The 22,599-nt window shown below is 33.9% G+C and overlaps 1 protein-coding gene across 3 annotated transcripts in view; it reads right to left on the bottom strand.

Moving 5' to 3' along the window:
* The window catches only part of LOC126979362 (5-hydroxytryptamine receptor 1-like), a 161,966-nt gene that overhangs the window by 99,000 nt on the left and 40,367 nt on the right, over window positions 1-22,599 (bottom strand). For 2 of the 3 annotated variants that reach the window (XM_050828600.1, XM_050828602.1), the window contains exon 2: window positions 15,062-15,082. The exons of the other annotated variant lie outside the window; for it this stretch is intronic. The gene's annotated coding sequence lies outside the window, so the exon portion shown is untranslated. The remainder of the gene's footprint in view (window positions 1-15,061; window positions 15,083-22,599) is intronic. 3 annotated transcript variants of the gene reach the window in all.

Genomic DNA, 22,599 nt, shown 5'->3' with positions numbered 1-22,599 from the left:
GCATCCATGAGAAAACCATAAAAGTCTTAAATTTGCTATACATACGCATAGCAAAGTGGATGATAAATTTACGAATAACTCAATATCTCTCAATATATTTCGATGATTCTTTTTTTATTGGAAAGGATATACTTTGAAGATAGTTTTGTTAGGTTCTGATTACGGAATCCATGATTGAATTGTTAGTTAGTGTACTTCAAATTCATTACAAATCATAAAAAAAAAATTGTTGTATTTTTTTATTATGGCAAGCTATAGTGCAGATAAATTCCTGTAGATAATAGAGAGATAACTATGGACAATAGACGCATTTGTATCTGATTGGCTCATCTAATGCCAATTGACTCTTGTGCCGGTTAATAACCAATCGTCACCGAGAACCGGTACAGTCACATGCATATTCATTCATTATTACTCGGTGTAATGCATTCATTCACCAAACGCCGAGCGGACACAGACTTTAGCACCTCTAGAGAGTTCCTAGAGGATAAGCGGGGGCCACCAGCAGAGACCATCTCTTCCTCGGGACCTCACGTCTTTCAATTGTTTCGCCATACCTAATTTTCGTTTTTAATAGCATATGTTTTCCTACGCACACCCACGCGCTTATACAGATATAACTTAAAAAAAAAGTGTCCGCGTTTCATCTTTACGTGCGACGGTCTTACAAATAAGCTTGGTATAAAGTTCTACTTGAGAATAAGCCAAGAATATTCAAAATGCTTACAAATTGGCATCTTGCTTATGATTGGTTTATTCGGAAGTAAAACATTCGGAAAACTTCAGAATTATCATTGTATTGAGTGTTGTCAGCGATATAGTCGATTTTATGAATATTCTTGATTTATTCTTAGGTATAACTTTATACCAAGTTTATTAATTGTAAGGAGTGTGAGCTATTTTTCTTTTCTTCTCACAAACGCTGTTCATTTAAACTCAAATTTTGAGCAGCATTCGCATTTTTATGCCTAAAAAGAAAAAAAAGAGTATAAATTTGACACTTATAAGATTGTACCATCACTTCGGTCACGCTTGCAACTGAGTCAATGATTTAAATTTTATGTTTTGTTTTTAAATGTATTAATTTGTACTGTTTGTTTCTCGAATTAAATAAATAAATAATATCTGATAATGGTACCTAAAAAAATAAACTTATATTTATGGAAACAAATGCTAGGGAATACATAATCAAACGTAGAGAAATCTCTATGATCAAGTAGATAGTATTATTATTTCAAATTCAAATATTTTTATTCAAAATATGATGTGAAATCACTTATTGAAAGTCAAAAAACTACCACCCATTCTAAAATGAATGCCTCAGGCCTGAGAAGAATGGGCGCAACAAACTCAGCGGGCTTTTTTTTTCATCATAAATATGTTTTACAATTAAAGTAACATTTACAAAGTAACATAGTAACATTGTACAATTAAACTTATTATTTAATAGCCTGAGGGCGGTCGCTCCTTTCCCAATCTGTGGTATCATTGAGAAAGTCATTTATGTTATAGTAACCTTTACCACACAAACGTTTTTTAACAATTATTTTGAAGAACGTAATACATTTGCTTTGAATATTTCCTTCTATTCGCATGTCTCATATAACAACACATTTCATATCATGACCTAATAGATAATTTATTATGAAATTATAACGCACGATATTCTATTTTTATATATTTATACAACAGATTCTGGTGGAACAATTGGGTCATATTCAATCTTGGACCAATGATGAAATGTTTCGGTCATGAATCGAGAGCTCTTACGTTCTTCAATAACGAAGTAATATTGATAGACGCAGTGCGGTAAAAAATTTAGGTATTTCATATAGATTTAATATTTTGTTTTAAATTATTTCTTATAATTTTAACTAAGATAATTTATGCGTCTAACGGCCGCTTTCAATAACGTATCTCTAGTTACGGATATGTTGCTATCACCGTTTAATGACAAGATCTTATCTATCCAAAGTTATGTCCAACATACTTATAGTCCAATGCTATCTGTCTGATAGGTTATTGAAATGTTAGTAAGCGTTAAATAGATAAAATAGATTTGTGTACCTCTAGTAAGTAAAACTAAGGATAGATAGGTTATTAAAAACAGCCGTAAATTGTCTCCATTACTCTTACGGCCGTTTTCAATAACGTATATCTAGTTACGGATACATTTCTTTCACCGTTTGATGACAATATCTTATCTATCCATAGTTATGTCCAATATTATTAGATATAGTCCAGTGCTATCTGTCGACAGGTTATTGAAATGTAAGTAAGATTAAAAGGATAGATTTGTGTACCTCTAGTAAGTTAAACTAAGGATAAATAGGTTATTGAAAACGGCCGTTAGACAACCGATAAAAACAGGCGACAAATATTAGTTTAGTGTGCGTCACAAGCTACGTTTTACACTCGCGATTTGTATGACACTTTATGCTAGTGTGCGTGCATTGCTCAAAATAGTGGCTAACTCGAGAGTCAATTTTTTTTCAACGATTTCACAGATTCCAAAGCCATCTAGAACATAAACTTAGCGTAATATACAAACACTCTGCTCATTACGGCGATACTAAATTTACGATGTTCATGGGTGCTAGTTTTACAGATGTGTTGGTGAAGTGTGTGGTATTTTGCTTATGGTCAATCCCAAATATTGATATGCGGCGTCATATTCAATTTTACAATATTTTATTTTATTCTAACATATTTTTTATTTAATATTATCTTAAGAAAAAAATATTTAGTATTTTTCTACGAAAATTAATATCACGAAATTAGTATTGAAGAATCAGTATTTACCTATTATTACTTAAATGTTTTTATAGTTGAAATCTTGCAATATGAAACAACACAATCAAATACAGAACACGACGCCGTTATATTTTTAATTAATATCCGTTAAAACACAGAACAAAAACGATAAGAACACTAAAATTAAAATGCGGTCCAATTTGACAGGAGACTAATGGACACTAAATTCATTCATAAAGGTTTCATAATCTTCATCTATTCCTTCTCTTTCTCGCATCTAAGTTTTTATGTAAGTATAGTTATAGCACTCTCATACAGGGTTCATCTATTACGGTAAGTTTATGAACTAGATTATTTGAAATGATCAAGATTATTTCTATATAACAAAATAAAAAAATTGATATTTGAAGTGAAAGCGTCCCTAGACGCGGTGTTCGCTTTATTCTATGAGACTTATCGAAGACTAATATATATGGTTAGTGACCCTGTCTACTGAGCCAGAAGTCCCGGGTTCGTATCCCGGTAGCTGCAAACATATTTTATATTACGAATGTTTGTTTTCAAGTCATTGATATTTATTTGTATGCATGCTTCATTAAGTATATTGCAATAAATATATGCGTTGCCTTGCAACCCAAGACTTTGACAATGAACAAGACTTGTGAAAAGTGTGTCAAAATTATTATCATCACACTCAGCTATGTAAAGCTTGTTCAGGTAAAGTCGGCTCGAATCGATATAGGTAGAGTTACCGTATCGTTTTTAGTGTTCCGTAGCCAAATGGCAAAAAACGGAACCCTTACAGATTCGTCACGTCTGTCTGTCCGTATGCCACAGCCACTTTTTTCCGAAACTATAAGAACTATACTGTTGAAACTTGATAAGTAGATCTATTTTGTGAACCGCATTAAGATTTTCACATAAAAATACAAAAGAAACAATAAATTTTGGGGGTATTGAAACTTGAAACTCTAAATTTTTTTTTCATATAACCCATACGTGTTGGGTATCTATGGATAGGTCATCAAAAATGATACTGAGGTTTCTGATATATTTTTTTTCTAAACTGAATAGTTTGCGCGAGACACACTTCCAAAGTGGTATAATGTCTCCCACCCCCTGCAACTACTAAAATAAGATAATAATATAACTAAAAAAATATATGAGGTACCAAACATGGTATGCAAACTTCCACCGAAAAATGGTTTGAACGAGATCTAGTAAGTAGTTTTTTTTTAATACGTCATGAATGAACAACGAACTACGAGAACTTTATTTATATTTATTATACTTGTATACATCGTATAACTTTATTATTTTACTTGCTCCTACGGAACCCTTCATAAGCGAGACCGAATCACATTGGCCGCTTTTTATTAAGCTGATGCAGTTCTAACATCAGCTGTCGTGTGATTTTAAATATACTATATGTATATGCTTTTCTAAGCTATTTTCTTATTAAAGCACATACGTCTCTGTAAGCTGTTATTTCATTTACCGAACTAATACGTGAAATTATTAAGAATATTGGACAAGACTCATTATCTATGCTATGGAATATGAAAGTACAATAAAAATCAATTATAGAATTTTATAGTACACCAGTGTACTATAAAATTTTTGTGTACCAGTGTACTTTAAAAGTAAGTATCACACTTTTAAAATTGGGATAACGTTTAAAGTTCACAAGATATACTTTAGAAATAAAAAGGACTCCAAAGAGAATTTAATTTTGTACATAAAAACTTTATAGTCGGTAACCTTCTCTTAAGAATTGGCTGAAAAAAAACTTTTAAAACAAAACCATTCCTTTTTCAAAGAGGACGTTTCCGAATAACAAGTCTACCATTCACATTTTTCGTTCTGTTTTAAATTTTTTTCAAGATCGATGGGTCTTGTTTTAAAAATTTATGCTAAAAAGCACATAACATTTATTTATCATGCCTCTTTCAGTTGAAGAATGTGCTAGGATCATGGCTTTTCTGGAACTAGGCATCAGTATGCGTCGCACTGCAAGAATGGTGGGTGTGACGGTACGAACGGTCCAGAAGGTAAAGCAAAGGTACGAAGAGACTGGACACCATCTGAGGAGACTTTGTAATGGCAGACCCAGGTGTACCAGTGCCCGAGAAGATCGTTATATTATTTCCACTGTGTTAAGAATCGCCACCAAAACGCAGTTGAAGTCCAGCAACAGCTACTTCAGACCCGGAGGGACTACATTAGTAACAGTACAGTGAGAAGAAGACTTGCTGAAGCAAATTTGAAACCCCGAAGACCAGCGAGTGGCCCAAAGCTCGAGAGACAGCATCGAGTAGCGAGACTGCGATACGCCCGTGAACACATGCTGTGGGATGAAGAAGAATGGTCAAGAATTTTGTTTGCAGATGAGTCTCGATTCTCCCTTTACACTTCTGATGGAAGGCGAAGTATTTACAGGCGACCTGGTGAGCGATACCTTCAAGCCTGCATCTCAGAAAGAGTCCAATACGGTGGAGGCAGTGTACATGTATGGGCAAGGTCGCACAGAGCTAGTAGCCATAGAAAATGGCACCCTCACTGGGCAAAGATATGCTCAAGAGATTCTCAATGAGTATGCAGGGCCGCATTTAGCAAATATGGGTGATGGATCGATGCTGATGCATGATAATGCCCGGCCACACACGGCTCATATCGTACAAGAGTATATTCAGAAGGTCGGTATCATCGTGATGGCTTGGCCATCAAGAAGTCCTGATCTCAACCCGATTGAACACGCCTGGGATGAGCTTGGGAGGCTAGTCAGAAATCGCAGACCACCACCTCCTACCCTCAGGGCACTAAAGCAGGCCCTGGTAGAAGAATGGGAGAATATTCCCCAACATCGGCTCCGAAACCTAATGTTCAGTATGCCAAACTGGCTCGAAGCTGTAATCAGAGCTCGAGGAGGCAATACAACTGGTATTGCCTCCTAATATTAAAAATTAAATAACATGTAATACATTTTAGTTGATTTTTTTTACACTAAACTAATAATGTCTATTTTCATTGTTTTATCTTTTTTAAGTTAAAAATGTTACTAATGTATAATTTTAGTTTCTAAGAATTAAAGCCTATGAAATTTGCAGCAAAACGTTTTTAATCTTAAATATCTACCTTCTATAGTTAAGAAAAAAAAATTTTGAAAAGTGTGATACTTACTTTTGCAGGCCAGTGTAGGATTGAGAAAATTCTAAGCAGTAAAATTTAGTTAGTTAGTAATATGTATATTTTAGTTTAGTAATATGTATTTGAATTGTCATTTATTGAAGTAGGCGTTACTTTGCGGACATCCATAATTACGGCACAAGACTTGTGTGCCAGTGTTTCACGAGTCAACATGTCCTGAGGATGCTTCGTGTAGAGGCGAAACACGTCAAATTGTTTAAAGACAAATATTGCTGGAATTAACACTAAAGAAAACTCAAAACATTTGAATAAATTATGTGGCTCTAGAAGTCCTTTAATTATTTTGACAGTTGACAGTGTATAGGTGACAGTTGGTTGACGCTTGAGGACGCTTGAGTACCACAGAGCAAGTAAACTTCGGTTCGATACTGGTTAAAGCGAGAAAGTCGCAAACCAAAACGTATAATTCACAACAAATTTAATGTATACGCGTATATACGTATTGGGACAGCTACAAGGTCACAGAATGGCTCAAGCGGAAGATCGGCGCTGGACATACATGATATGTGTGTCAGCATATGCCGAGCTTGTGCCTATTTGCAGCTTTACTTTTGTTAATTATAAATTTTTTTAGCTGCAAATAATATATTTTATTATTATTATTAATTGTAATTGTAGATGTAGGTATATACCGTATTTATATACCATAAACACTGTCCGTGCTGCAAAACATGGTGCGTACTGAAAATCAGTGTCGAGGCTCAGACGGTTCGACCTATACTGAGTGGGCCTCCCATTGGCAATACTAAAGTGATTGCACTTCTCCTTAATGTTATAGTTCTTTTTTTTTTTCACTTTCACTAGGTCTGTTTTAATTATTTTTTAGTTTTTAAGTTTAGTTTACATTTCTCGTTGAATTTATTTTTTGTTAAAGTTTCCTTTTTTATATTATAAATTAAAACCTATTTTTAGAATTGTAATCATGTTTCCAATAAAGTTTATTGTTATTATAAAAATTACAATGAATAGTTTTGGCGTTTAGGTCTTCAGAGAATACTCTACATTTACACTGGAGCGGTAAAGACGAGGTCTAGTCGAATAATATTATATAATAGTTTAAAAAAAAACTAAAAAACACGCTATAGAGTAAAAAATTCTCTTTGGTATTCGACAACATCCTAATGTTAGATAAATAGGTTGAAGATAATGGTTTAAATTTAATATTAACATCAATTCCTGTCTTATCGGCAATAGATGAAAATTATATAAATCAAAAAAAAAACCTATTTTGCAAATTGAAAAATGGATAAGTTTTATCAAATTAATGTATTGTCAACAGTCATCGATAAATCTACGAAGTTTGAACGAAGTCTGGCCGTTTAAAGTGGGTCTAAATCGGGCCCAAATGAGTCGGTTACAAACAAGTATACCCGCAACGGTCTTATCTTCGCCGGTTTAAGTTATTGCTAGTGTTAAATAGCTAAATAGTGAGCTGTTAAAAGATTCAAATAAATATTCGATATTGACTTGTCAACTATTATTTCACTTTTTAACTTTAACAATGCTAAGGAATACGATCGTGCAACACATTCCGCAGTTATGTTAAAGTCAGCGTAACTATTTACATTAAATTTGACTTCAACCTTAACTATAAGAGTTAATGTGATTCAACCCAGCCTTATTATTTACCAGTGGGAGACTCCTTTGCACAGGATGCAAACATTACTGTGTTTCGGTCTGAAGGGCGCCATAGCTAGTGAAATTACCGGGCAAATGAGACTTAACATCTTAAGTCTCAAGGTAACGAGGGCAATTGTAGTGCTGTTCAGAATTTTTGTTATTTTCAAGAATCCTGAGCGGCACTGCATTGTAATGGACAGGGCGTATTAATCATACCATCAGCTGACCGTCCTGCTCGTCTCGTCCCTTATTTTCATAAAAAAAGTATTTTCACAGTGACTAGAAAATATTGTATAGATAAGTAAGGCCAACATGTGGACACACCCTAACTACGGTATTAGGTAGCACAGATTTTATGAGGCGGCAATAAAATTTGACTTTTTATGAGGTTATCACTATCGATCCGAATCGGAAATGTGTGAAGGACTTATCTTTATGTGACTATCAATTTCCTGTTCTTAAGTGGAGTAAGTAATATAAGTTATTCTGTGAGCGACGACATCGGGTTAGCGATATGGGTGTAATTTATAGTTTATTTTTGTAAACAACATGGTTGTCCTTGACCCGATTTCATTTGGTCGTCAAAAAAGACGTGCAGTAAATCAATTGTTCTTTTTTTATGGAAAAGGTGGTATTAAGTAATCACCACCACCCACGTTCTCTTGCAACACCAGAGGAATCACAGATGATGAAATTGTTTAAGTGCAAAATTTGAGATTTAATTATTAGATTAAAAAGATGCAAAAATTATTATATTAATTATTTTTTATCCTAGTGTAAAATGGTATTTTACCATTTTATAGCCCCCACCGCACCGCCTCTTTCGCCTATTCATCGCGAAGATGTTCTACTCTACTTGCTTTTTTTTTTAAATTATAAAGAGACTTATTTTCATTAACCTTTTAAAAACTAAATTCATAATCCAAATCGAATAGTGCTAAAACGGACGAGCATAAATTTATAAGTTATCTCAAGTTGTAATTTTTATTTAATCTTGATGGAAATGTTGAAAAATGATTTTAACACTTCTTGGCCATTTAAAATTTATATTTGAAGTTTTTTTTGCTTTTGTGAGGTTAGCGACTTTATTGATCTTGATGACAATTAGCACAAGCATAGTAAAACATGTGCATGATATCCATAAATCTATTATAGTGTTAATTTTGAAGTTCCGAACGTAAAGGCATTAAGGTAGTAGGGACTAATATTATAAATGTGAATATAAGTGTGTTTGTTACGCTTTCACGCCTAAATAACTGAACCGGCTTTAATGAAATTTATTGCAGAGATAGACAAGAGCTTGGGAAAGGACATAGGACATAACTTTTATTGCGAATAAAAGGCTTGGCGGGGTTGAAATAAGGGTGGAAGTTCGTCTCTATCGAAGATAACGCCATGAAACTTTGTATTTAAGCACTTGATAAAAAATAAATACATATTAATTGTTCGAGCGTTTTTAAAATTTGCAAAAGGGGAATGAAACTTCTATAGTTTGTAGCTTATAAAAATGTATTAACCACAGCAGTATCTATTTGTATTATTTGAAAAGTGAGTATAATAAAAAATAAATAATGCTGCTCAAAGTAACTATAACTATATGCACGTAACTTATATTTAGTTGAAATATTATTTTTTCTAATATTTATTATTATTTATTTTATAGCAAATACTTTTTTTAATTAAATTTGTACTGAATAATCTATGCTAATATATAAAGCTGCAGTGTTTGTTTGTTTGTTTGAACGCGCTAATCTCTGGTACTACTGGTCCGATTTGAATGATTCTTTCAGTGTTGGGTAGTCCATTTATCGAGGAAGGCTATAGGCTATGTTTTTGTTTTTCAAAATTAGGGATCCGTAATAAAATTGCTATTTTGTAACACAAGGTGTAAAATCGAAAACCTATTTTTGCGTGCGCTGCAAAACCTATTGACAATAGAACAAAATGATGTACAGGCTATAATATAGGCAATATTTTATTACATATAAAACTGTCGCGTGAATTATACTTTATATGGCAAAACAACGTTTGTCGGGTCAGCTAGTAAATATTAAATATACAAAAAGTGCAATAAATACACGTGAAATATAAAACATCGAAACGCAATGCTATTGGTTGAAACGCAGTGTGACGTCAAAGTCTAGATAAACATAAGCAATGGTATGGTTCATAGATATTATTTTCGGTGGTTAGCGATATATTAAATTATATGTTGGTTTTTTTATTCAATGATCTGTATAATTATTATTTACAATAACTGAGAGTGGATTTGTTAAAACGCAAACAGATAATCTTCCAAAAATAGATGCGTTTATGCTGCTGTTTGATGACGTGTTTTTGTGTTTCATTTATTATTTTCATTAATTTACTCGTATTTTCTCACATTAGTTTCTAAAACTAAACATAATGTATAAATGCATAAAATATAATTTAACTGGAATTACCATATCCATTGTTTTTTTCTGTTATTAAAGATCATTAACATAATATGATTCTCGTGGAGATCAATGTTAACGTTCTGTTTTAATTATTTGCATTTTTAAAGTAAAAAACAATCAAACTATAATCTAAATAAAAACGCGCCCACTCATTGTATGAATTATCACTATATGTTGTGAAATGTCATGGACTGAATTAGTTGTATCGCGAATTTATAGGCATTTCTAGGTAAAAAAATAGATTCTAAATAAGTAATCACCAACTTATTATATACATAAATCTTCTCCGAAACACGCTGCATCTAATGGTACAAGAATTATGATATGATGATAATTTGATCGGTTCTGTAGTTTTCGGAGATAACCGAAGGAAAAAACCGGCCATACATTTATTAGTACAATATAGATTCTTGGGATAGACTCTGACGTCACAGAAACCCCGTGCAAAATGGCGCGTTTGAATAGCCGAAATACATTGCCGGGAAATAATATTTATTTTTAATTGAGTTAGAATGTTTTGATCTATAATTTGATGTGTTTGATAATTTTAGGATGTATAAAATCAAATGTAAGTATTTTTAAAATTCATGCATGTACCCTATTGCACGCGGACGAAGTCGCGGGTAAAAGCTAGTACGGTCATAAACTAAGAGCATAGTTTATTAAATATCAAACAGCTATTGGAATTTTTCATGTTCATGTATTCCTGGTATCTAGGGAATAATGCTTTATGATCCGAGCCACGTTTCTGTACTTCTTCAGTAATTCCTTGGAGACTTTAATTCTAATATAATAATACATGTTCATATTTTCCAAGTTATCATAAAAGCGGACACTGGATATGTATTCGGTTTTAATGAAATATCTCCTGATAGTAATACCTTTTTAATGGAATCTGATTTTCTTTCCCGAAATATTCACTTCATTAGCATTAGTAAAAAAAAGTGTGTGTACTTATGTATGGACGCAAGAAGTTATACTTCTTTAGCGTAACAAAGCAAAAGTCATAAGAGTTCCTCGAGCTATTCCTACGTTTTGAGAAAGAACAAAATTGTAAAAATCTTACACAGATGGCTTTGACAATTAATTATTTAAACTTTAAACCTTTGCCTGTCCTAATATTGGAAGAAGAAACCAAAATAATGCGCGCGCATCTTAAAATTGCACTCTCATCATTTTTTCATAACGCGCCTAAAGAAGTATAACTTCAAAAAAATGTAATTTGATGGTAAATTTAATATAACTTTATTTATTACAACGGCTTTACTCACGGTGTATCGGTGTTGGTACCGCCTAGTTTCAGACCATTCGGAGATCCTTCATCAGGGTGAGTGGAGTGGGTTCGCGATAAAGTCCCGTCTCATACTGCGTATTTGTGTTTGTAGTGCTTGGCTTGACAAGTTAAAGATCACGGTATCACTGAAACTATTGTGTCACTATTGGTGTTCACGGGTGCACAAAATGTACTATTATCTCTCACACTCTCTATGTTATCATGAATTTAAATCACCTCAACTGTTATATGAGTTGTTAGCCACATCCAGTCTTTTTTATTCTGTATAAATATAAAATATATTGATGTTGTTAAGTTAGCAATTTTTTGAGTACCTTCATTTGTTGTAATTATTCACTTTGTTTGTTTTGGATGCTTAGTCATAGTAACCTAAAGTATTATTATATTGTATAATTATGTAAAATTCTCATGTAAGTGATTTTATGTTAAATCTAATGAGAATAAAATACGTCTTTAAACCGAATTATTGGCACTTTTAGTCTTATTACGAGATGCGTTTAACAACGCGGGTTTCCAAGTAGGCGGCAGAGCCCAACCCTTGTATCTATTTAAATTAGATAAAAGATACTATTCGGTACCAACACCGATAAACCTTCAGATAAGCTATGTTATAGTTATTTGTGCAACTGTTGTATATATATGTTATATATTATATATGTTATAAGGGGTATTAAAACACGAGTGTGGGTTTATGATAATAGTATCACATGAGTGTTTTAATTCCTAATTAACAACAGTTGCATACAAGACTTCTACACTCATATTATGAATCCTCTATAAAATATTGTGAAACAGTTAGCTTACTGCTAACTTTAAAAAAGTCAGTCCTAGTAACCATTACATCATCCAAACGAGTGTTGTAATGAAAACGAATGATAAAATATTGTACTGAATATCATTACAACACTCGTTTTCGATTAATATAAATAATCCAATTACGTGTAAGTTTCTTTTTATTTGTTTAATTATTTCAATGATTTTTTCCTTTGTGTTTTTGAATAGTTTTAGTTTACAACCTACAATGAGTTATTATTTTATATTATCTTTAAGGCGACGTCACCAAATGGCCCAACAGAAGACCAGCGCTGGTTTTCAAACCAGCAAATATGCTGAGTTGGGACCACTTTGTGACGTATAGAAAATAATATACCTCAATTTTGTTTTATTGTACTACAACGTCACAAATTCTTTTTTTTTTCTTTCTTTCCTTCAATTAATTTATACACATAACGTTTATTAAGATTACATTACGTCATTAAAAATAAAATCATCTTTATTCGTAACAGACCATGCCACTAATAATAAATTACGAATTCTTATTATACAGCGCAAATCGTCGATACATTTCTAAACTACTTCACTTTGACAAAACGTCTATGTTATCTATAAAAAAAGCTAATACTGAAGCATTTATCTTGACATTAAACTTCTGAATGCATGATGTGCGACACTGGATAACATTCAGTTATCTACAAAGGAAATTCTAGCTCGTCACGGTCTGTCGAATTGTTTACAAAACTATTTCGGCTTCGTTAAAGATTGGAATTGTATATTTTCAGCATTGATGTGAGTTTTTATACGAGTTATAATAAAGCATTTATTTATTTCTAACCAAGGTAAGTTAACTTTAACCAAATTTACTAAACTAGCCCAAATTATTGCGAAACTGAAGTGGTAGTGGACAGCGCACATAGTTCGACGAACAGGTGGCCGTTGGGGCAGTAAAGTCGAGGATTTTACCCCAACGTAGACCGGAAGACGCAGTGTTTGTAGGCCCCCCACAAGATGGACCGACGATCTGGTCAAGATAACCGGAATACGTTGGATGAGGGCAGCGCAGTACCGATCGTCGTGGACATCTTTGGGGGAGCCCTTTGTCCAGCAGTGGACGTCTTCCGGCTGATGATGATGAATGATGTTTATACGTAACAAAATAAAAACTGCACATTGAATATTTAAAAAAATATTTGCTATGTGTTTTACAAATAATACCGAATATAAGTAAGGACTTTAGAATTTTTGTCCGTTTGTCTGTTTGTCTGTAGCAGTCTGTATGTACGAGGAAAAATGCAATAAAAATAGATACTAAACTCAATCTTTGACCTTATATAGGTTACTAGCTGACCCGGCAAACGTTGTTTTGCCATATAAAGTATAATTCACGGGATAGTTTTATAAGTTATAAAATATATTGCCTATATTATAGCCTGTACATTATTTTGTTCTATTGTCAATAGTTTGTGCAGCGCACGCAAAAATAGGTTTTCGATTTTACACCTTGTGTTACAAAATAGCAAGTTTATTACGGATCCCTAATTTTGAAAAAAAAAACATAGCCTATAGCCTTCCTCGATAAATGGACTACCCAACACTGAAATAATCATTCAAATCGGACCAGTAGTACCAGAGATTAGCGCGTTCAAACAAACAAACAAACAAACACTGCTGCTTTATAATATTAGTATAGATAATTCATACTGCTAAATGCAGGCATAATATTTTTGGTGCTTTATATTTATAGGGTCTAGGCGGATGACGACGGATACACGGATTATTATTATTACATCTAGCCACGCTGCTGGTTATATTTTAAAACCAGCTGACCCGGCAAGCGATGTTTTGCCATATAAATTATTTTTAGAGTTAAACCGTTGCTTGAACATTGCAACATTACTTTATTTTTCAAAAAAAAAAAAATCCAAAATAAACGTAGCTAAGTTACTCCTTATTACATCATCTACTTGCCAATAAAAGTCACGTCAAAATCAGTCCAGAGATAAACTGGAACAAACAGACAGACTTCTTCTTCTTCGTCGGATTACTCTTGACAGAGCAGTCGTGGTCACGTCGAACGACGAATTATTCTGCGCCAGTTATCCCTGGATGATGCTTCTCTGGCACATGTGTTGAGGGGAGTATTGGTTAGGGCTTTGATCTGGTCTGTCCAGCGCATAGAGGAGCGTCCTCTTGACCTACTGCCGTTGACCCTTTCTTGAACAAAGTTCTCTATGGCATGCTCTCCACGTCGCGTTATATGTACAAAGTATCTGAGGATACGGGGTCTGACTATAGATGAAAGCCTTTCTTTCACGTTAAGCTCTTCAAATATCGAGACGTTTGTGCGGCGTTGTGTCCAAGATACTCGTAGCATTCGTCTCCAACACCACATTTCTAGTGCGTCAATCCTTTGTCTCTTTCGTTCTTTGACTGTCCATGTTTCGGCACCATATAGTAGTATGGGAAATACTAGAGATCTTACTTTAGTAACTTTGGTGATATTCTTGTCCCGCCATATCCTCGTCAACTTCTGCATTGCAGATCTGGTAATAGCAATTCGCCTTCTAATTTCGTCTTCCGATCCACTAGTACTAGCGACAAGTGATCCTTAGTATATGTATGACTGTACAACCTCGCAATTAGCAACCTCGACAAAACAGACAGACAGACAAAAATTAAAAAAAAAATGCTATTTCGGTGTACGTACCGTATACATATTCATATACATGTAGTAAAAAACGGTTACTTCAATATTCCAGACAGACACTCCAATTTTATTTATATGTAGGTATAGATTAGCAAATAAATTTTCAATTCAAATTTCAGATTTACTACTTAATATTGCTTAATTGGCTAATGCAGAGCCTAAGTTTCAGTAGATAAAGCCAAAATTTAAAGTTGTAATTCTGTTTGCAAAAACTACTAAATAATTCTCCTTAATAACGTTATAATAAATTACTTGGGAGATTACCTTCGTCGACGTTAATGTTATCTGAAACAGAAGTTAAAATTTGAGTAAATATTTATTATACAAATTTTTGTTTACACACTAGAATTGTATTATTTAATTTCAGTAGTGAGAAAAATAACAAATTGTTTAGATTATAAAACAGCAGCAATTTCTTTATATGAATTATTGTGGTTGCGCAGGTTATTAACTGGAGAGTAGATCCTGTAGATGCTGAAGACAAATAATTTTAATAAATTAATACTATTATATAGTTTGTTAACAACTACAAAAATTACTTCATTAACACTAAATACATCCTGGTATATTGCAACTTATACTGTGCAACAATAATTGTTGTAATTGCAACGTAGTTACTGTGAGTTTAACTATTTTGACCTTTTTGATCCCATCAATCGTCTACGTGTCGCCGCTCAAATGAAGACAAAATAAAACATACATTACAACAAGCTCCTGCCTATGTCTTTACCCGCCTTAAATTCGTATCATGCTCTCCTGCGGACTCATAAAAATTTAGGGATGCATTTTTGAAGTGAAAACATATTTAGCGACGTTGAGCACTTTTCTTGGGTATAAAAATATGTTGAATGTCGCGTCAGGACACATGAACTGATCGAAAATTCATAAGATAGTCGTTGAAGTTATGGATGGTGAAGTTAATTTTTCTGAGAGATAAACTTTTTAATGTAAAATAATTGTAATAGTTCTGAAGTGTTACATTTTTTATGTAATATAAATTGTCATTATTGTGTACGATAGCGCAATAAATGAATATTGTATTTAACCAGATAAGTGCTTTCATACTGATAAATAAAGGAATTCGTGTGAAATTATTCCATTTCGAAATTAAAACCTAAGCTTAGATAGCTTTTCAGCTAAACGACCGCGGCTCACTCAAATCACGGACCAGATGTGTACTGGATGGAATGATGATGAAGGAAAGAAATGACCATGGCGCACTTTGCTGATTATTCTTTTAAAATCATAAAAACAGTTAGGTTTATATTTGCACGAAAAAGATTATATGACAATTGTGTCGAATAAAATGATAACAGTTACTACGGAATTGTACGTTTAAGCTAATTTCGATCTACTTGTTTATTAAGGTAGGTGATGATTCAATATTGTCGATAGTACCTCTTAAGATACAACGTGTGTGCTAAACATCATAATTGGTTGTGTAGTTAAGGCGTTACAAAGAGACAAACTTGCACATACGTTTATATTATTATAGATACAATTAAATATTTTTTGTTCTTTTTTGCACTTCTATTTAGTATACGCGTATTACAACCAGGCAATAATTCAATAAAATAAAGCTAGCCGTACCCGCTACTAATTTACCATTAGTTCAACAAGAAATAGGTTCCAACATCGTGCACTAATAGCCTACCAATTAGTAAGGGCTTATAATTTAGTAGGTGCTTAGGCTCAAAGCATTTCACCCACCCCTAGGAGTATTTCATTTTTGTGTCATAGCAGTATAAAATAGATATCAGGTAGGTATAATAAGACACTTAGGGCTATATTTCACCGTGACACCACGGTGGTGCAACCAGTCGCGCCTCTGTTATGTTATAAGCTACCAAAACGAGATACCATACAGACACCAGAGTCATGACGCGTCCGAGCTGGCTTCGCAACCAAACGGATACCAGATGAGCAACTTTCTATAGTATCTATATACATTTTGTTGGTACCGGCGACTGGTTGCGTCACCATGGTATCCGTAAGCTAGGATTATATATTCACCGGGACACCACGGTGGCGCAGTCAGTCGCGCCATTGTTATATCCGTAAGTTACCAAAACTAGACACCAGAGTCATGACGCGTCCAAGCTGAGTGCGCAACCAAACGGAAACCAGGTGAGTAGCTTTCTATAGAGCTGTATACATTTTGTTGGTATCGGTGACTGGTTACGTCACCATGGTATCCGAAGCTAGCCCTGTATTTCACCGGTACTCCACGGTGGCGCAACCAGTCGCGCTACTGTGATGTCCTTCAGCAACCAAACTAGACTGGTGTCTGGTACAGATACCAGATTCATGACGCGTCCGAGTTGGTCACTCCACCAAACTGTTTGCGCAACCAAACGGACACCAGGTGAGTAACTCTCTATAGAGCTGTTTTCATTTTGTTAGTACCGGCGACTGGTTGCGTCACCGTGGCGTCCCGGTGAAATATTTCCCTAAGATTCTACCGATACATATCTTCTAACGTCTCCAGTAAGTATGATCATTTATTTGTGAGTCAGTTCAAACATAACTATGCGTAATACAAACACATTATTTGTAAGTTATCATGTTTACAATTAACAAATATTATCTGAGATATGTTGATTAAGAATGTTTGTTGATAACAATAAGTCCATTAGATACTTATAGATAATAAGCACTCAAATAAATTAATAATTCTAGAAATAATTCAACTGAAGAAATATTAGTTTTGGTTCAGGTTGAAACTTTTAATGGCAAGAAAACAGGTTTATGTGGGTTCGGAATAAACTGCAAATTTCATCGATTTCTATATTATTTTATTGAATCAAATCAAATCAAAATCACTTTATCCAGTTAGGTCAAGGAAATGACATTTATTAATGTCAAAAGTTTTCTTTTCTTTTATACTGACCGTATTATAGGAAAAGTTTGAGCTTTAATGAGAAGAATTGGCAAGAAAGTCAATGCCACTCTTTTAAATCGACATTAACAGCATCACTGTTTTTTTTTATATGGAATAGGAGGACAAACGAGCGTACGGGTCACCTGGTGTTAAGTGATCACCGCCGCCCACATTCTCTTGCAACACCAGAGGAATCACAAGAGCGTTGCCGGCCTTTAAGTTTTACAAATAATTACAATATATGTATAGTAATGGAACAAAAATACTAAAAAACACAAGAGTTATTGAGTAAAACATAAATAAAATTATGCGAGCATTGTAGTGAAGTTGACTGAAAATATTCCAGCATTTTAATATTTTTTACCTGTCTATAACTAAAATAAGTTCAATTTTAAGTGACACTAACAAAAATACGGCTATTAATTCTATTTACGGTTTAAAACGCTAAACACTCGTCACTTGACGCCTGACCTAGGCCTCTAAAGCCAAACAATCTTAAAAAAAGTCTCGTAAACTTAAAAATCACTTTTTACTAACATGTTCATACAAATCTAATCCCATGGACATTAATAATTCTAAGCTGCTAGTATCTATAGCAGTAACAAGCAAGTCATTTCCTTTAGTGTCTGAGTCGATATAATATAATGGAGCTATTTATGTCGATCAAAGGTTTCTTGCTATGTAGGTTACGCTTTTCTATAGGCCGAATTATAATGGAAAATTGCTGTAATACTGTTAAACAAAATGCGCCAATGAACCTGCACAGAAAAAAGTATATCTCCTATTTACTACATTAAAGTTGGCTCCGACTTTAAATTTACAATCCACAAATTTAACACTCACCTATAAATATTTGACGAGTTGATCCGAGCCTTTGGATTTATATCTGAGAATTATATATCGGTAGGACTGATTAACTTTTGAAAATCTATATATAAATATTTAAGAGATTTCCACGTATATAGTCACTCATCACGATATCTCTGGAACCATTAGAGCTAAAGACTTGAAATTTGCTAGGAATATTCTTTTCACAGAGTAGAGGTCAGCTACGAACGGATTCTCCAAAATTCCATCCGCAAGAGTTTTTTTTATTATGAACAGAACAATGTCTGTCAGGTCAGCTAGTATTTTATAAAGCGATCACCTCAAGACAGCATATTGACTTCTTGACTTAACTTTATCCTAAGATCTTGATATATATATGTATGCTTTAGCTTTCTAGTCTTAGTCGTTTTTTTATAGATAAGAAACAAAATTTAAACCATCCTTACGTGGTCGCATAAGACGGAACGAAGTAGGTATCAGTACCTACGTTAGCGCGCGGCTACTAGATTTTTTAAAGGTTGTTCGAATATTATAGGAAAATTGAATTATTTCATTATATATTAGAGTTTCTTGCTACTTCTTCTCTTTAGCTCAACTCTTTGCGAAGTAGCAGTAGATTCAATATATATTGTATATATATATAGCAGTATATGCCAATTCCAAAAAAAAGGGTAACTCCAAGTTTTCAAAACACGAGGCGGGTTACATATTGCTGGTTATTGACTGAGAATAATTTATACAGGTTTAGTAAATTCAGCAATTTTTTTTATTTTATTATTTTATTTGGGAGACTTACAGCCATAGTTACACATTTTACACAACAAATAATAAATGCTAATTACAAGCTTCCACGTATGTTTTTAATTGTTCAGATTAATATATAACACAAACAATACTGTAATACATAAATAAAATTTGAAAAACAACATTTTATGGACGATGCGGGATTCGAACCCACGACCTCTGGTGTTCCGTGCCGGTGCTCTAACCAACTGAGCTAACCATCCGAGTACCGTTTTATAAACTTCTGTTTCCTTTGTTTGCAGCTCTGTTTGCTTTGAGAGTTGAACAAAGCAAACAGAATTTTAGTATAATTTTATTTGTGTATTAATCCTAGAAGTTAGGGTTATCACTTTAAAAACATAACATATTGAATACTGTAATACAAAATAGAATCTAACTTATGAGATTAAGTGCTTCATTTTTATATTGATATAACAGACTTATTATGGTGTAAATTGTGCCATGTTCCATATTTCGTCTATCTTACAGCGTTATTTGTTTAAAGTACAGAACGCCATTAATTTTATGCGTGGTTTCGTATCAATTTTTATTTCTGATTTTTCCATTAGGTAAATGTTGTTAAATATTGGATTAGTCGTATTTCGGACATTTGCAGTAACATTTACAATTACATCACTACTAATATCACAAATGTTAATGTAAGTTTGTTTGCTACGCTTTTACACTTGAGCTACTGAACCGATATTTATGAAATATGGTACAGCGATAGACTAGACCTTAGGAAAGGACATAGGCTACATTTGATCCCGGAAAAATTTATGGTTCCCGTGGGATTTGTGAAAATTGAAAGTCACGTCGTTGAGCTATAACAATACCAATAGTAGGTTTAGTTTGTAATAGCAATCTTCATCGAAATAAGATTCATATACTATGTTGGGAACGGGAGCGAAAACGGGAACCGAATATGGAATAGGATATGAACCCTTTATCTACGCAGACGAAGTCGTGGGCATTAGCTAGTAAATTGACGGATAGAAAACGTACAGTGTACAATAACAGTAATAACATAATTCCATAGTTGATTCACCTAGAAGATTGTTGTCTAATCCTCAGAGAACAGATGGCGAGACGGAACATTGTGTCGGACATTTTGATATCTAAACCAAGAACTTAGAAATCTGACCAACCCATACCGAACTAATACAATAATATATTATCTTATATAGCCAAAGAGCTTGCAGTTTATTTAATACAATATTTGAACATCATCGAGATTTTAGAACTGGGAAGTGACCTTGTCAACAAGCAGTCGTCAGTTTGCAGGGTTTGATTAGTGATTTTTGAAGTGCGCTATGACAACACATTCAAATTTATTTTTTTTATTTGCAAGGTAGATGTTTTTGGTTTAAGTCCATGACATCCTATACATTTTAGGCTACGACTACGACCATATATCTATACATTGCCGCATTTACTCCAGTTGCTTAAATTATTATTGGCAAAAAAGAAGCAATGTAAAACATTTATTCAGTTTAGAATCGATTCGGATAGTGACAGTTGACACACGACTAAGGAGAAAGTTATAAGTACACTTTTACTGTTCTGCTATCTGCGTATGATATGTCCATATTAACAAACACCTCTCAATCTCAGAGATTGCAGAGCGTGTAGATTCTGTAACAGTGTAGATGAAATCCCGCTACACATTTGAGATACGTCAGCTCACTGCAAAAGACATAATCAGATTCATGAAAAGAATCAATGTTAGCAGTGAGCTACAGTTAACAGTGGCTATCACAATAGATCACATTGGTCGCAGTGAAACAGGGCTGATATGAACTGGAAAAACGTTTAGTTCTTAGCGGAAATAGTAATACACAAAAATGGTTCATGTTATATGATTCTTGTAACAGTGTTAAACCTTTGGTTTGTCAGGGTATTGGTATAACGTTTCATTACCTCAGCTTATTACATAATCAAAAGTGCTTCTGTGGAATTAAGCCGATACAGACTGAAACAAAATAAACGAAGCATTCAAATCACGATTCTTTCTAAAAACATAATTGAATTTCTCGTCATAAAATAATAACGAATATAAAAAGACATTGAGAGTAAAAGAATTCTTAAAATAAATCGTTTGAGTAAACGATATCTTAGCCAAGAGAATGTTTATCTTAGTGTAAGTAAATCTAAAATATTCAGAAACTTTGTTCTTTGATTGAGCGACCTGTAGGCGTATTTGCCACGAATGTCAAAATCAGCAAATTTAATATCTAGCAGCCGATAAACTGATTACGAAATTGTTATTAACAGTCACTTTTGTAATTTCAAGAACTTAATGTTTTGATGATCCTTTTGTTATCTGTCAAGGTCACTTTTGCTGCGTTTTGTTGCTAGTTCAACACAAAAACGACTTCATATTATGTTCTATGTAACAGCTGCGTGCTTACTGTTTATAAACCTCTCTTCTAAGGCAATATGTTTATTATTTCTGTTAAGAGTAAACTTTACAAGCAATTTTCCAAACAAACTTCTTCACTGTTGTATATATACTCTTGGTTATTTGTGAAAGAGATTTCGACCTTCGGTGCTACAGCTATATGGATATCTAACAGGCAGCATTTTTAGCTTTAGTTGAACTACATTGAATTTGCTCATTTGCCCTTTTAATGATAAAAATCTTAATATATGTTGCCAATATCAATAAATGTATTTGTTTTTTTTTTTGTAAAAAGGGATATCAAATAAAAAAGGTATAAAGAGTTATTTGTTCAGTTAGTTGAGTGAAATATCTCCATAGTGCGGTTTTCATGACACTTTCTTCAAAACGAGAAGGGTCCCTCAAAACAGCAACCCTAAACACACTAAGCAGCGGTGAGCACTTTCGAACAGGTGATCTAAACACTCGTTTGTCCTAGCATTCCTTGAAAGAATGTTGGGGACCCAGTGCTCTCCGGCTGGATCACTTCGCGTTGCGTAGGGACGTCGCTTTGTTGTGTGTCTTCTACATTTATCTAGGAGAGTGTTCCGAAGAATTGTTTCACCTGATTCGTGCCGGTGAATTCCACCTTCGCACGACACGCCACAAATCAGGATATCATCCCCACTATCTGGGTGTGTGGCGGTCCTCTACAATGTGGTTTTCAAGGAGCTTCCTTCCACGTACTACAATGCTGTGGAATATGCTTCCTTGTGTGGTGTTTCCGGGACGATACGACATGGGTAGCTTAAAAACAGCGATTACACATTCCTTAAAGGCCGGCAACGCCCCTGTGATTCGTCTGGTGTTGCAAGAGAATGTGGGCGGCGGTGATCATTTAACAACAGGTGACCCTTACGCTCATTTGTC

Source organism: Leptidea sinapis, chromosome 3, assembly GCF_905404315.1.
Source record: "Leptidea sinapis chromosome 3, ilLepSina1.1, whole genome shotgun sequence".
NCBI lineage: Eukaryota > Metazoa > Arthropoda > Insecta > Lepidoptera > Pieridae > Leptidea > Leptidea sinapis.
The sequence above is the reverse complement of the archived record's forward strand: the minus strand, read 5'-3'. Positions and strand labels throughout refer to the sequence as shown.